The sequence below is a fragment of the Drosophila virilis genome, unplaced genomic scaffold (genome assembly GCF_030788295.1).
Source record: "Drosophila virilis strain 15010-1051.87 unplaced genomic scaffold, Dvir_AGI_RSII-ME tig00001562, whole genome shotgun sequence".
Taxonomy (NCBI): domain Eukaryota; kingdom Metazoa; phylum Arthropoda; class Insecta; order Diptera; family Drosophilidae; genus Drosophila; species Drosophila virilis.
In genome coordinates this window covers 879,925-896,432 of record NW_027212843.1, presented here as the reverse complement: position 1 = coordinate 896,432, position 16,508 = coordinate 879,925, and the positions used below count along the sequence as shown (strand labels likewise).

General features: G+C 32.5%; 1 protein-coding gene across 6 annotated transcripts in view; it reads right to left on the bottom strand.

Moving 5' to 3' along the window:
• tay (tay bridge) overlaps positions 1 to 16,508 on the bottom strand; it is a 50,123-nt gene that overhangs the window by 29,594 nt on the left and 4,021 nt on the right. The window lies entirely within an intron of this gene.

Genomic DNA, 16,508 nt, shown 5'->3' with positions numbered 1-16,508 from the left:
TATATACTGCGCCTTGTTTTTTTTTTTTTTTTTTTTGTTTTGTAGTCTGAGTCTTGCAATTTTTAATTTTTTACTCACATGGTAAGCGTTGTTTTTTTATTGTTGTACATTGTCGAATATTACTGCACAATCAAAATCAGCTGTTAGAAGCAGTTGCTATTTATTACATTGCGTGTCTCCTTATGATCGGTATTTCATATCAAAAGTATATGTTTGGAATGTGTCTGATAGTATTTTGACAAACGCTTGCCTGTTGGCAAAATTCTTTACCAAATAAACGCTGATTGGATTAGATTGTTTGGATTAGATTTCTTCCATTAATTTTGCCTAATTCGTTTTTCCTGTTATTGTTTTATCACATAGTGTCTGGGATAATTTTTTTCATTAGCATTGTTTTTATACGCTGAGTCCATTTAAAATGGATACAAAGAATATAACGTATATGTGTATATGTATGTAACAGACAGAAAGATGCCACCCCATAAAGTATACACATTCTTGAACTGTAACAATAACCGATCTAGCCATGTCCATAGTCTGTCTGTCCGTTCGTCCGTCTTTCCATATGTACGAACTCAACGATCTCAGAATCTGTGCTTGCACAGTACGATTTTTGGATAACTTGACCCGTTTCCAAGTAATCGGTCAAAATCGTGTCTTTTGAGCAACTCTCTTAGGACTTTAAAGCGAGAGTTAACAAACTTGACATTTAGCATCTAAAATAGTATATACACATATCAAGTGTCTTTTGCCACCTCCCTGCTACCGACACAGCTATAAATCAAGTAAATAAACCAATTTGTATTGACTAGCCATTTGAGTTACAATTTGAATTTTGAATGTAATTTTTTCTAAGAATACACAAATATTCTATAGTACAATAAAAATCTATCTTTGAAAATTTCATCAAGATCGGTAAAGAAATACAAAAGTTATTAAATATAGTGTGTACTTATATTGACACGTGCTTTCTGCAAATAGCGCAAATTGCAAGAATTTTTGTATACATATACACACACATTCACGCATTTTGATTGACCTCAATCAACAGCATTGTAATTGAGATTCTATTGTATTCTAGGCTGTGTGTATGTGCTGATATTTTAATTAGTTTTTTCCTCGCCAAAAGTTAATTGTTGGTTTGGCTGACAAGTAGAGGCCATTAGGAAGAATTTTTTTTTTTTTTTTTATTTTATTATTGCTTTTGGTGTTGGTAGAAGAGGGTTCAGGGTATCCCATAGTAGGAAACTCCCGACTAGAGCCTCTTGTTTGCATTATCTCATCAAAATGAGGTCGAGTAGAGGCGTTAGCAATTTGTGCAGTCTGTAATGGGTTCAAGTCCTATTGAGGGTTATATATTTTTTTAAATTTAATTTTACTACTACTACACAAACGAGCGTGCCCTGCATTTGGTATTGGTAGTAGATGGTTCTGTGTACCCCGTTGTCGGGAACTCCCGACTATAGCCTCATCGCTTAAGGAATACTCTGTGAAAAATGTTAGTGTTGGTATTTTGAAATTATATGGTATTTGTTGGAATAAAATTGTTATATTCGTCCAGATGGAACTTCTTCATTGTACCAAATCCTTGTTGTATATTGAATGTTTACTATATCATTTACGTATTGTTATTTTTAAATAAATATGATATCGTGCAAATATATATACATGTGTTTAATGCGTATATATTCCATTGAAAGATTTTTTTTATAGCATTTTTGAGCATATATATTGTATCGTGTCTTGTTATTCAATACCATCTTTTCTTGATAATTATTTTTATACCTTCTAACCATTTAGTTGCCTTTGCTTTTTTGTGTAATGATAATCTTTGTCGTGGTGCTCTATAACTAGCTTTTTTGATGTTTAATGTCAACATCAATGCTATGAAATGTATTATTTGGCTGACCCTGATCAAACACTTGTTTAGCCCGGGTGTTAAGCAACGAATCCTCTTGAAATAGGAAACAGTTTCTATTATTTGTAAATAAATTGGAATAAATGTTTTTTTTTTTTAAATGTGAAACCAAAATTTGTTTATTTCTAAAAATAAATACCGATATTTATGTTTTGTTGATAACGGTGCTGATTCGCATAACAGTGTATACCTTAAAAGAAAGCACACAAGATTAGATTGGATTTGCTAGCTTTGTTCTCTTTGCGCTGCATATAATTCTCAATTGCTTGAAACTTCGGACTGACGACAAGTCCTTGCAGTTCTAGAGTCGGCAGCATCGTAACTTGATGGCAAATTACAAATTATTTTAAAAATTATTTAATGTGGCATAGCCCATTAATATGCATATTCCCCTATACTATCTGCAAAATGGGCGCACTTTTTAAAATCGATGTTCCACCCTATATCGTATATATTATTATTATCTTTTCAATAGTGTCACGCAGTTGGTCGCACATAAGTTTTAAGGTTGTGCATAAATGCGTCTATCACTACATACAAAGGTATTTTGGAAGTCATATTGAGCTATCATTTTTGATTTGAAGAATTCAAAGACCGGCGTTAATAACGAAAATATTATAGTGACTGAAAATCACAGGGGATTTTGTTGTTGAGCAAACTTGACTACAGCATTCATTTCTAATTTCACACGGTACCACTTGAATTCCTTACAGTAATTATTTGACCTGGCGACAATGGGTAAAATCTATCTGCATCGAAAACTCTCGGGCAAATAATGACCTTTGGGTAACTTTTCTGCCCTCAAGAGGAGTGGTCGCCCAATAGAGCAGGAATGGGTGTAGCCAGATTTATAATAGTTTGAGAGAAAATATCCGCCCAAAAAAGAGCGTACATCTTATAAGACAGCATTTGCTGTATGTAAAACTAAGAAAATGGGGATTTTGTTTTGTTTTCTTTTCTTTCCAAATTTTAGCCATAAATTTGAAAAATCAAACTGCATAGCAGTTTTTACAATATATATAGACAATAACTAGTTTACAGATTTTTTGAACTGCTAAGGTTTCAGCCGAAAGATGAGCCTCGAGAGCCGAACAATTAGTGCCAAGCCGTCATTCGCTTAGCGCACCACGTGACTGCGGCAGATGATCCTCAAGCATATATGTACATCTAGCTGTTTTAAGTTCCTTATATCCAAGAGACATGTTTGTATGCATGTGCAGAGTGTGCCTTGCTCTGACTTAGTGCTTTGTACAACTGTGTGTATCTCGTTCTAACTGCATAGATTTGCAAAAGAGCCCGAGATCTACATACATATCTACATACAAATGTATGTCGATGTATGTACATATACACAGTCGATCAATGCGTTTGTCGCGACTCAGAGATATTTTCTTCAATGGGTAGGCGGTGACTATGGCCTTTAGGCTCGCACATTTAAATTCTCATATATAATGTATTAGTGCAGTCCAGTTAGTAAGAAGCATAGTCAAATCGTAATTTCAAAGTTTGTTTAAGATATGGTTGTATAAAACTTTCAATCAAAAATATATTTAATAAAGTGAATATAATCAGGCCAACAATTATTGCCAAATTTGGTGTTCAAGTAAATGGTCACACATACTTAATCAATTCAGTACCTTTGAAAACAGACAGAGGTTAGAAATAACTATCTACTTCAAAGCGTACGAAAATAAATTATTTGCTCGAGAAAATAATATACCCCGCATAGAGAATGCTGTGCTTAATTTTTTTGTGTGTGTGATCTAGTTTAGTGGCAAACATTAACTCGTTTATAGTTTCTGTTTTCATCGGCCTTTAATTTTGAGGAAAAAATAGTATTTCGGTAAAAGTAAAAATTTGAGTTCATGAGGTGTTTTCTTACCCTCTCAACATAAGTTTGACCTTTATAGGTTGAACAAATTGAAACCTGGTAAATAGTGTATTTGTGCAAATGTATGCACTATAACTATCTCCAACCCAATAAAATATGTATATTCTTGAACGGCAGCAATAGCCGGGTAGATCTACCCATTTCAGACTGTCTGTCCGTCCGCCCATTTATTCACATGTATGACCGCAAGGATCTCAGAGCCTCTACGACTTAAAATTTTGAACATAGGTCCTCCAGGTCTCAAAATTTGACATTAAGCTTTTTTTTTATTAGTTTATTAGTGTTAGATGAAGTATTTTAATTTTATTATATTACTAGCGGGCATACTCCGGCCTTGCCAGTGGATGGTATTAAATAAATTCTCCCAAAGATCTTTGAAAATGAAACCGTTTGAAAGCGATCGGACGGGCCTCTCGACTAGAGCCGTTTACTTGACCGATATATATTGTATTTATTTAGTTCGAGATAGTATGATTTATAGATTAAGATTTATATTTTTATGAGCGAGAATTACTAAGATACATATGTTATTTGAATAACAAAACTTGCCATCGTCATAGCTGGGAAATACCCGCTAGTATTATATATACATAATATATGTAAATTTTTAATGTTTTAATTATATTACTAATTTTCTTAGTTCTTGCGCTGATCAAGACCTATCCCAAATCCACTAATGTTGTATACTCAGGTTAGCTCAGTAGAAAATCTATGTTTTCTTTAAATTAAATTCTTTATTATATTACTATTTTCTTCTAATAGAACCTCAAAGATTTACAAACATCAATAACAATGTATGTAAAAAGCAACATCTACGTGCCAAACCCTTTTATTATTTCATATAACTCCTATCTTCAAAATAATAATAATAATAATAAATGGTCGGTCTCAAGCAATCTTGCTCTCTGAGCGAGCGAGGGAGTTGCGGACCCGAGTAGATACAAAGTCTACGTGGGATCTCATGCATAGAAAACGAGTGGCTACCTTTTATGTTCTCGCTGTCCCATCTATATGTGTTATGGTTAGAAGTAAGATAAATGTCATACTAACCGAAAGTATGAAAACATTTTTTTTATGCTTAGCAAGTTTTTAAACAAAATTAAGCTTGTCTATTTCTAAAGTAATTAACGAATATAAGTTTGTATGACATCCTCTAATCTGGCACTCTCCACTTAAGCATTCTTGTTGCTGTTCAAAATGAATAACTGCGATCTACAAAGCTAAACTTAAAGAAAAATAATGTCTAAATAATGTACATAAGTTAGAGGGAGAGGAAAATAGTCAATATCAATTTTTTTTTTATATTTTTGTATATTGTATTTATAGAATGGCGTATATATATACGCCATATATATATATATGTATATATATATATATATATATATATATATATTTAGTAATATTTCGGGGCTTATAAAATATATATATAATAATTATAAAATATATATATAAGCCCCGAAATATTAAAAGCATTATATTGTAACGTGAGTAAAGCAATGAGATATCCCACTAACCCCAAATATGAAGATAGGAAAAACCCCACAGAAAAAAGTAATGGCCAAGCTTTACTAAAGTTTCATTATACCAAGAACCCATTGAAATCGGGGGTAATATACTTTAAAGCAAATTTATGTTACAGTACTTAGCATTTAAAATGGTGTATAAATCCCTATTTTTTTGACATACATAATGTGTTCAATTAAAGCCGGTAATCCACCATTCTGCATCGATTTTTTCTCGAAACATTTCAAAACTCATGTGATGTACATTGAGGGAAATAACTAACCGAAACACTTTCAACCTTAACATTAAAACAATACATGGATATTCGTTACTCGAATTTTTTCAGTTGATTGTGTGAATTTTATGTGGTTTGGTTGATTTTTGTCGGTTGAAAAAAAATTATATGGAATAATAAATAAATATAAAATATAAAAACAAAAAAAAATGAGCCAGCTGAGAATTGCTGAATTAGGGATGCTCTGAGCACAGTGCCGCACTATCGGCACAAACATTCAAGCTCTCTTTTATATGTATATGCCGCAAACTACGTACCCTGTAATACAACTGTGCTACGTCCCTTAGCTTCACACTTGCAAGAGCGCTCGCATTTATCTTGCGTATTTATTGAACGATTTTTATGACATTTTTAGGACAGGATTTTCATATTGGTTTTATCGATGTCTTAGGAACAGGGCAATTAATCTATGATTTATAGAAACTTGATTTTTGCGAGCAATTGGAGTAGTACGTTCGTTTTTTTTCGTAAAATCCACAGATGAAATTGCGATATGCTCTTTCTTTTTACAATACACTTCAAACTCATTGGGCATTGTTTAAATTTAGATGTAGAGTTCGAGATAGTATGATTTATAGATTTAGATTTATATTTTCATGAGCGAGAATTATTAAGATACATATGTTATTTGAATAACAAAACTTGCGATCGTCATAGTCGGGAAATACCCGCTAGTATGTAAATTTTTAATCTTTTTATTATATTACTAATTTTCTTAGTTCTTGCGCTGATCAAAACCTATCCCAAATCCACTACTGTACGTTGTATACTCAGGTTAGCTCAGTAGAAAATCAGTATATTTAAGTCGATGTAAGCATTTCGAAATTTCTTTAAATTAAATTATTATATTACTATTTTCGTCTAATAGAACCTCATAGACTTACAAACATCAATAACAATGTATGTAAAAGGCAACATCAACGTGCCAAACCCTTTCATTATTTCATATAACTCCTATTTTGAAAATAATAATAATAATAAATGGTCGGTCTCAAGCAATCTTGCTCTCTGAGCGAGCGAGGGAGTTGCGGACCCGAGTAGATACAAAGTCTACGTGGGATCTCATGCATAGAAAACGAGTGGCTACCTTTTATGTTCTCGCTGTCCCATCTATATGTGTTATGGTTAGAAGCTGAATAAAAGCCATACCTAACGAAAGTATAAAAACATTTTTTTATGATTAGCAAGTTTTTAAACAAAACTAAGCATTGTTATTGCTGTCAATTTTAAAGTAATAAACGAATATAAGTTTGTATGACATCCTCTAATCTGGCACTCTCCATTTAAGCATTCTTGTTGCTATTTAAAGTGAATAATTGCGATATACAAAGCGAAACTTAAAAAAAAAAATAATGTCTAAAAAACATACATAAATTAGAGGGAGAGGAAAATAGTCAATATCATCAAGTATTTGTATTGTATTTATAGAATGGCGTATATATATATATATATATATATATACAGTTTGTCAAGTAATTTTTTGCAAAATGAAAAACAGCACACAAATTCATTTTTCTACCCTGAACCCATTAAAAATGGGTATAAGGGTAGATTATATTTGTGCGAAATCCAAATGTATGTAACAGGCAGGAGGAAGCATATCCGACCCCATAAAGTATATATATTCTTAATCAGCATCAATAGCCGAGTCGATTTAGCCATGTCCGTCTGTCTGTCCGTCCGTCCGTCCGTCCGTCCGTATGTATGAACGCAAGGATCTCAGAACCTATAAGAGCTAGAGACTTGAAATTTTAGATGTAGGTGCTCCTAGTTCCCGCGCAGATCAAGTTTATTTTGGATAATCGATAACTTACTCAATCAATAAAAAGCATTATCGATATCCTGTTTTTTTGGGCAATTTTGGTAAATGATAAGAGTAAGTCACCAAACTTGGAATATAGCTTCTAAAATAGAATATATATATATGCATTTGATATTGGAAGAAGAGGGTTCAAGGTAACCCCTAGTCGGGAGCTCCCGACTAGAAACTCTTAATTGTTAAACTTATGTTTTACCGATTCAAACTATTACTTCTTAATTTTTTTTTTGCATATAATTATTATTCTAAGTATTATTCATAGATATAAGGCATAATAAAATTCAAAACGCAAATGTAAAAAAAAAAACAGACAAAACTAAAATGAGGCAACTTTTGCTATGTCAATTAATTCTTTGCAAAATGCAAACACAATTCGAAATAGAGCCCAACCTACCTAACGGTACTTCAAATTCGAAGAAATTTTAATGCGTGAGTCATTGATATGCAGTGTGCGAACCTTCTAAGCGATTTTGCGTTTTTAACAGTATACATCTTGCGATGCCTGGTCAACGAGTTAATGAAAATCTAATTCAATTAGTTTATTTCCATTACCACAAGGAGAAATCTGCTAAAGAATTGGCGGAAATCTTCGCAATTAAGCTAAGAACTATTTATAATATTATTAACCGCGCCGAAAAAGAAAACAGATTGGAATTAAAGCACTCCGGAGGCAGACCAGCGAAGCTCACTAGACGCGATCATGGAAAAATTTTAAAACAGATCAACGATCAACCTCAAACTAGCCTCCAACAATTGGCATCGGACTTAAAAAATGACTGCAATAAGACAGAGCCACGAGACAGTTCGTAAAGTCTTCTAAAGAATGAATTGTCAAGGAGCGCAATAAAGTTTGGCTTCGAAGACCCTCAAAACCCCAATAAACAGAGGTACAAGCTTTATCAGGACAACGACCCCAAACACGAATCGTTTTTTGCAGGACTTGGCTACTGTATAATTGCAGCAAAGTCATTGACACCCCTGTCCAGAGTCCTGACTTAAACCCAATTGAAAATTTGTGGGTTTTCCTAAAGAAGCGCGTAGAAAAACGGAGCCCAACTAATAAAAACGCTCTCATCAAGGCCATTAAAGAAGAATGGATAAAAATACCCGAAATCTATGACCTGAAAACCTTATTCACTCAATGTCACGTCGTCTGCGGGCTGTAATGGATGCTAATGGCCAATATACCAAATATTAGTACCACCATAGCTATAGTTTCCTAGATTTAGTTATGTATATAGTAATATTTTGCATTTTGCAAAGAATTAATTGACAGCCCAAAAATTGCCTCATTTTAGGTTTGTCTGTTTTTTTACATTTGCGTTTTGAATTTTGTTATGTTTGTGCCTTATATCTATGAAGAATAGAATAATAATTATATGCAAAAAAAAATTAAGAATAGTTTAAATCAGTAAAATATAAGTTTAAAAATGAATTTGTGTGCTGTTTTTCATTTTGCAAACAATTACTTGACAAACTGTATGTATATATATAGTAATATTTCGGGGTTTATAAAATATATATGTAAGCCCCGAAATTTAAACAATACACAATGAGTTTGAAGTGTATTGTAAAAAGAAAGAGCATATCGCAATTTCATCTGTGGATTTTACGAAAAAAAAAAAACGAACGTACTACTCCAATTGCTCGCAAAAATCAAGTTTCTATAAATCATAGATAAATTGCCCTGTTCCATCGAGGAAACCAATATGAAAATCCTGCCCTAAAAATGTCATAAAAATCGTTCAATAAACACGCAAGATAAATGCGAGCGCTCTTGAAAGTGTGAAGCTAAGGGACGTAGCACAGTTGTATTATAGGGTACGTAGTTTGCGGCTTATATAAAAGAAAGCTTGAATGTTTGTGACGGTAGCGCGGCACTGTGCTAAGAGCATCCCTAATTCAGGAACTCTCAACTAGCTCACTTTTGTTTGTTTTCATATTTCATATTTATCAAAAAACAAGGATTTTTTGCAAGTTTATTGTCACGTAATAATAAGAAAGGCAGAATCTTAAAAGATCAGTTCAGTTAAAATAAAAAATGTTAACTTAAATTCAATGGACGAATTAAATGACCTGTTTATTTCATTTTTATCATTTTGTGTTTTAACTAGAATGACTTTAGAAATAATGGATTTATTGCCAGATTTACAAGTGCTTTAAAATTTTTATTGGTTTCTGATTGGATATATGTTCTTTATATTTATAATTTAACGAGATACCCTCATTCAGTTATTTAACAAAGTAAGTGGAGTTTGCGCGCAATATCGACCCGTTTGTATGGGGAATTTTTTTTTTGCCACGTTATACAGTGTACCAATATTGTCTTTCTACAGCGACTAAAATATTAGTTAGTAACGTTACAAATAAGTCGCAAAAGAGCAACAGAAATTGTACAAATGCAGTTTTGTTTGCATATTTTTTCCTATATTTACCAAAAAAAATAAATAATAATTTAAATATAAAAATTAACGAAAAAAAAAACAGAAAAAAGCAAGGGTTTAGCTCCAATAGTCTTCGTACACCGTACTATCCGCAATGCAAAAAGGTAACGGTAGTTTTCGTTTACATAGACTGGGATACGGTTTAGGAGAATTTTATATAAGTTTCTTTAAAATGCAAGGCATATATTTGAGGAACGTCGTCTTATTTTAAATACGCACGTCGCAGTGGTCCCACCGTACAATCCATCATTTAAATATGAAGGGCGAGTGAAAAAGGAGAAATCACAAAGTTTGACAAAAAGCGATCAGTTGGTTTTTAACTGAATGGTTGCCTCGGGTCCGTTTACTTGTCAAATTATCACTAGTGAAATTATCATCGCTCGGATTACTGGCTGTTTTTGTAAACGCAGCTGTCAATGTTCCCACTCTATTCCACCGAAAAAAAAACATTTTTTTTTCTAGGCTAGATGATGTTAAAGCCGATATACAGGCAAAAATGTAAACTCCAATTATAACGGTGGAAAAATTTAGTTTTGTCTATTCGAGGGATACTTTATCCTTAAAGTAAACGTTCCTCCTGAAATATTAATAGACATCTGTTTTAAAGAGTTTCGGCCGTCGTATTTTAATTTCATTTTCTACATGTATTCAAGTGACTTCTGGTCTTCTTATGGTAGCCACATTGGCCCATTACTCTTTATGACTTTCCCACGATATACCGTCTCACCCTCGATTACTAATGTTAGGCGATAATGTAAAGTTGTATCATTTATATGAAGATGTGGGCTTATGTTTTAATTTATACCCGACATTGATACCTTTTAGTCTTGGTGTCAATTAAACCTTTAAACTCTAAACTGTTGCAAATGCAAACTAATTATTTTTAATAGAAGCCCTACCCGAATGGTTTCTTACACCCTTGACAGCTTACGGCTCGACCATATCATCAGTACCAGTAGTGAAATTAATAATCAGGGTGTCATTCTTCATCTTAAACTTAAATCCGACTCCCAGAATTGTTTTGGGTTTCATCAAGCGATTGATCAAGGATTTTGACGATCCAGTCACGATAAAGACTCTGTTTTATATTTCAGTTACGACCTATTATTTTTGTGTATGACTTGTGTCTAGACGCAATAGTATACCTATCACCACGAAAGAATTGAATCGGCACGGAAACAATACTTGTTGTTGGCCTTCGTGGTTTAAATTTAGATCCTCGATCCTTCTGATGATTAAACGTCCTTTTCTAATTAATGGTAAAATCGACTCTTCATGGTTGACTAGCCAATTATTCTTCTCTGTATCCACAAGACCAACGCGTTATTACACGCCTTTATCGCTTAAATCATGCAAACTCAGGAGTAAACCCTTTAAGAAAAGGTTCATAAAAAACACGTTTGGTATCGTAAAACCATCTGTATCGAAATTAGTCAACTCTTACTAATTTCCAAGAAGCTTAGTAGTAGATTATCGTCAAATTAATAAAAAAAAATCATTGGCAGACAAGTTCTTATTGCGATTTTTAATCAAATAAGTCGAGCAAAATATTCTTCATATATTGGCCCAATTGTTTGAATTCCACCATATTGAACTTCATGAAGTCTCGAAATATTACGTCCCTTTCAACAAACAATGGCTCCTATCGGTTCACGTGATTACAATACGCATTAAAAATAACACCAAACTCATTTTAACTGGCAATAGCATGTTAAGGTCTTTAACATTCTCAAGCTTTTTTATATATGGATGACTTATGACAGAGAAATGTTTTTAAAAACTTTTCCAGGTCTGTAAAAATACTGATAAAAGTATTTTTACAGAAGACAAACATTACGATTTCATTAAGAAAATACCTGTTCCGACGGATGCAGATGGAAGAATACAATGTTACAAATCTACCAGTGGCATACGACCCAAAAACTTTCCCAAAAGGCTAGAGTTCTAAATCAGAACAAGAGTTAGCAGCCATCCACTGGGCAATCAAATATTTTCGTCTTACGTATATGGCAAACAATTTATAGTAAAAACGGATCACATATCCATTAACTTACCTCTTAATGGTAAACGCAAGTTTAAAAATTTAAATGTAGCAAGAATTGAGATTAACAACATATATTCTAATAAAATGTTCGACCTAGGTCAATTCTTTGCAAGGCTTGATTCAAAAGCCGGTATAAATTATTTAAGCCAACTCAAAGTGCCACCGATCGAAAAGATTTTTGATACTTTCAAAAATATGGCGAATACATCTTTAAAGAAATTAAGATTAGAGCTACTCAAACCTGTGACCCAATATATACAGATAATGAAAAAGAAGCAATATTTTCTACATGACATGATGATTCTCTGCAAGGTGGTCACACAGGCGTCTCAAAAACGCTTGCAAAAATGTATAGACATTAATAGTGGAAAAATATTACGTCATAATTCAAAGTAAATGTCAAAAGCTAAAATAACAAAGCACACTTAGACCCCTTTAACTTTTACAGACAAGCCAATGTTTCTGAAAAAGTACAAGTTGACAGAATTGGTCCATTGTTAGGATTATTAGGGATATCTGTGACCTATCCTGCCATACCTATAGCGAAAAAAAACGCGGAAATGCCCTTGCAAAAGCTATATTCAAATCGTTCATTCTAAAGTACGGCCCAGTGAAGACGTTTATTACAGTAAAGTGTAACAGAATACAAGAATTCCAAAATAAGTCATGAAAATATTTATAAATAGACAACATTACGTCTACTGTACACCATAACTAGACGTTACGAACTGTTGAACGATGTCCCATAAACATAATTGAATTCAAACATATCAGTTGATAGAACAAATCGGGAAGTATGGCTATAATATTTTGTTTGTTGCGACTATATAACCCTATCCATGGCACCTGATTATTGGCAAAAACCCAAACATATCAAATTATTTTAGTAGCACAGATAAAAAAAAAAAAAAAAAAAAGGAACCCAGAATTATTTTCGAACAAGCTTATAAGAGTGCAAAATAATTATAAACATTAGCAAAAAAAAAAAAAAACAAAAAGAATATTATGATTGGAAAGTTTCAGATTTTAAATTAGAATTAGCAGTCCAAGTTTTACTAAAACTAGGTAATAAGCTGAAGATACCTATGTCCCAATGATATCCTTGTCATAACTGATTTTAGAAATAAAAAAATAAAAAACAACCACATGATAAATTAAAAGTATAAGGTATTAATAATTAAAATTATTCGTGATTTCTAAATCAAAGTGAACAAACAATAAAAAGAATCTTTATTTATTTTTCAAGCCAAAAACAAAAACAAACAGCAACAATTTTTTTTTATCGATATTTCTATATATAAAACTTTTTGTCCTAACTGACTGATCGGTGATCAACGCACAGTCCAAACTGTATGAGCTAGGAAGCTGAAATTCTCACTGTAGTTATCTTATGTAATTAAGGTGCACGTTATGACGGGGTTTCGGGAAATTCCACCCGCAAGTATAGATAAATCGCGAAAAACGTTTGTATGAACCTTTTTTGTTTACCATCTGATTGGCCTCAAACTCAATTTCAAAGTTTTTTGCTCAAATTCATTTGAGGTGTGTTTCCCACTTTTCCAAATATGTATTCCTCCTTGGTGGAAATGGGGGTCAAAGATTTTGTGGGTGACGTTTCGCGCTCAAAATTATTTTTAAAGCTCTAATGAAAAATCATTTGAGACGTGTATAACATTTTTTCGGAAAATATATACTCCTTCGGTAGAAATGCGATTCAAAGATTTTTTGGGCGAAGTTTAAAGTGGTGTCCGATTTGCTTCAAACTTATTTTTAAAGCTCTACATAAGAACTTAATGAATACGTGTTTCAGTAATTTGGAAAATTCCACCCACAACAGTGGTTAATTAGCGAAAAACGTTGGTATAAAACTTTTTTGCTAACCATTGGATCGGCCTCAAACTTATTTTTAAAGATCATTGGTAAAATTCATTAGAGTGTTTCACACTTTTCGAAAAATCCATTCCACCTTGGTGGAAATGGGAGTCAAAGATTTCGTGGGTGGCCTTTTGCCTTCAAATTCATTTGCATGGATCTACATAAAAAATCATTTGAGACGGGTTTCATATTTTTTGCAAAATCTAAGCTCCTTCGATGGAAAGTGCATTTTAGAGTATTTTTTTTTTAAGCTGTGTCCGATTTGCATCAAACTTATTTTCACAGCTCTATATAAGAATGTTATGAATACGTGTTTCAAAGATTAGGGAAATTCCACTCGAAACAGTGGTAAAATGACGGAAAAAGTTTGTATGAGATGGGTTTGTGTACTCTCCGCTCAGTTTCAAAATTATTTTCAAAGCTATTCGAGAACATTGATTTTATAACATAAATGCCACGGGCAAGGCCGGGCTATACCTGCTAGTCAAATAATATAATTATAAAATACACCCTTCATATAACACAAAACAAAACCCAAAGTTATTTTTATTATACAGGAATTTTTTTAACATTAAATAACTTCATATTATTACTTTGTTCATTCTAAAAGGGGAGGTGTAGTTTATTCATGCATGACCAATGTAATATTTAGTTTTTGGCAATCGTGAACACTGTCACTAGTAACTTCCCAGAAGCGCAATGTACAAGAAGCATACAGCTACACGCGTACTAATACTTTAATATAACCATATATGCATAAGTACATATTTCTATTTCTATTTCTATTTCTATTACTCAGAGAATGTTAATTCTTAACATAAATGTTGAAAAATTCAACGAAAACGTTCTGAAAACAACACCTAACCTTCTCTTACGTACGTACGTATCTTTTCTTTAAAACATATCTCTTGGCAAAACGATTCCGCAAAAGATTACCACATTGCCCCTTCACAGTTTTGGCGCAATGTTTAATTTTCTGAAAAGTTCAAGTATAACATGTTTGGCTCAGCTGGACGGCGGCGAGTGTAGAGAATACCTAGAGAAGCATATAACCCAAAGAAATAAAATTAAGCATGGTGTAGGTGAAGTGCTATTAAGCAAAATTTTAGGCCAAGAGTGTAACAAATTGACATATCAATCTCGTTGATTTCAAAAAGGTAATGATCGCAAGCATATGACTTATAATCTTATATACCTTATATATAATACATCACATTTACTCAAAATCCTACTTGATTTAAATCTTATTACGCATTGTTGTTAAATGTTAGAAAAAAAGATTAGCTCGATATACAAACTAATAGTGGTGTTGAAAGAAGAGTGGACGAATGTTGATCAATTTTACACAGGAAAACTTGTTTTGGCCACGACAAATTGAATTTGTAAAGAAACGAGAGGATACTTGCCAAACACAAATTTTTAAATAACTTTTGTTCTAGGGTCAAAAACGTGTCATTTTGTTTAATTAAATTTTGTTAAATAAAGTAAATAAATAGATCTAGCCCCTTTTGCGAGTTAGCTATTTTCGTTACCAAAAAATGGTTTAGTCGCTGCGCGACATTATTGGTGCACTGTGTCTCCTTTGCTTATCGTTAATATATTTATTTGACTTTAGTGGCGTCACATGTCTTGATATGATTTATGTTACGTACGCAAGAAAAATCAGAACCACCAGGATTGTTTTTAAAAGCGATTCAGCTCAAAGAATTAAGATTTAGGAACTTACAAAGATGTGTTTAGTTTTTACAAATACAAGGGATTAATTTTTGTTGTAACGTTTTTAAAGTATTAAGGGAGCTTTGCAATTAAAAACTGTGGTGGTAATAATTTGTTTTTCCAACTATATTTGTCCAAATTGGGCATAGAAAATAGAATTATTGGACCACTTTGCAATGGTTTTTTTTATCGATTGTCATTATAATATATATTTTATATATAAAAACATATGAAACATATACATATAACAACAACAGTAACGTGTGCACCGTTTTGTTTTTATTTCTTATTTGAATTTCGGCTTTACTTTAAACGCACTATCAAAAAAAAAAAAAAAATCAAAAACCGTAACTTTCACAAGAATAAAAAGTATTTAGCAAATAAATAATCTTATTTCAATCAGCGCCATCTAAACTAAAATATTTCTTATACGTAAATATAGTCTGCAATGCGAAAGATTTGATTATTTGGTGCTAATAAAAGCTTCAGACAAATGATCACATTACTTAAATTTAAGGCTATGTTTTTCCCTGCGAATTCTAGAGCTATCTTGTGACTGTCCAGCACTCTTGTAAATTCAAGATTTTATACTTCTATAACTTTGGCCACGTGCAATGGTTAAACGCTGGGCACATCGAGGTTACAGTCATGACAATTTGGTTGGTTTACATCGCTAATCTCAGTTAGAAACTTTTGTTTTCGTGCCATATTTTTCAGGGAAATGTACGACGGCATCAGAATGATTAATTTTCCTAGCAATTTCTCGCGTTTTCAAATCACCTAATATTCAATTTTTCTCGTCGATAAGGTATGAACTACAGGGAATATTATTTTTTTAATTAATTTAAATTTAATATTTAATGCGAAAATTTTTTCAATCGAATTTGCTTATTAAATACCGGCGAGAAAACTAGAATTATCAGTGCTTTTATAATGTTGCACCAACCGAATTTGAAAAGTTAAAGAGAAATAAATCGGTAAACACAGAACTGTTGATATATTG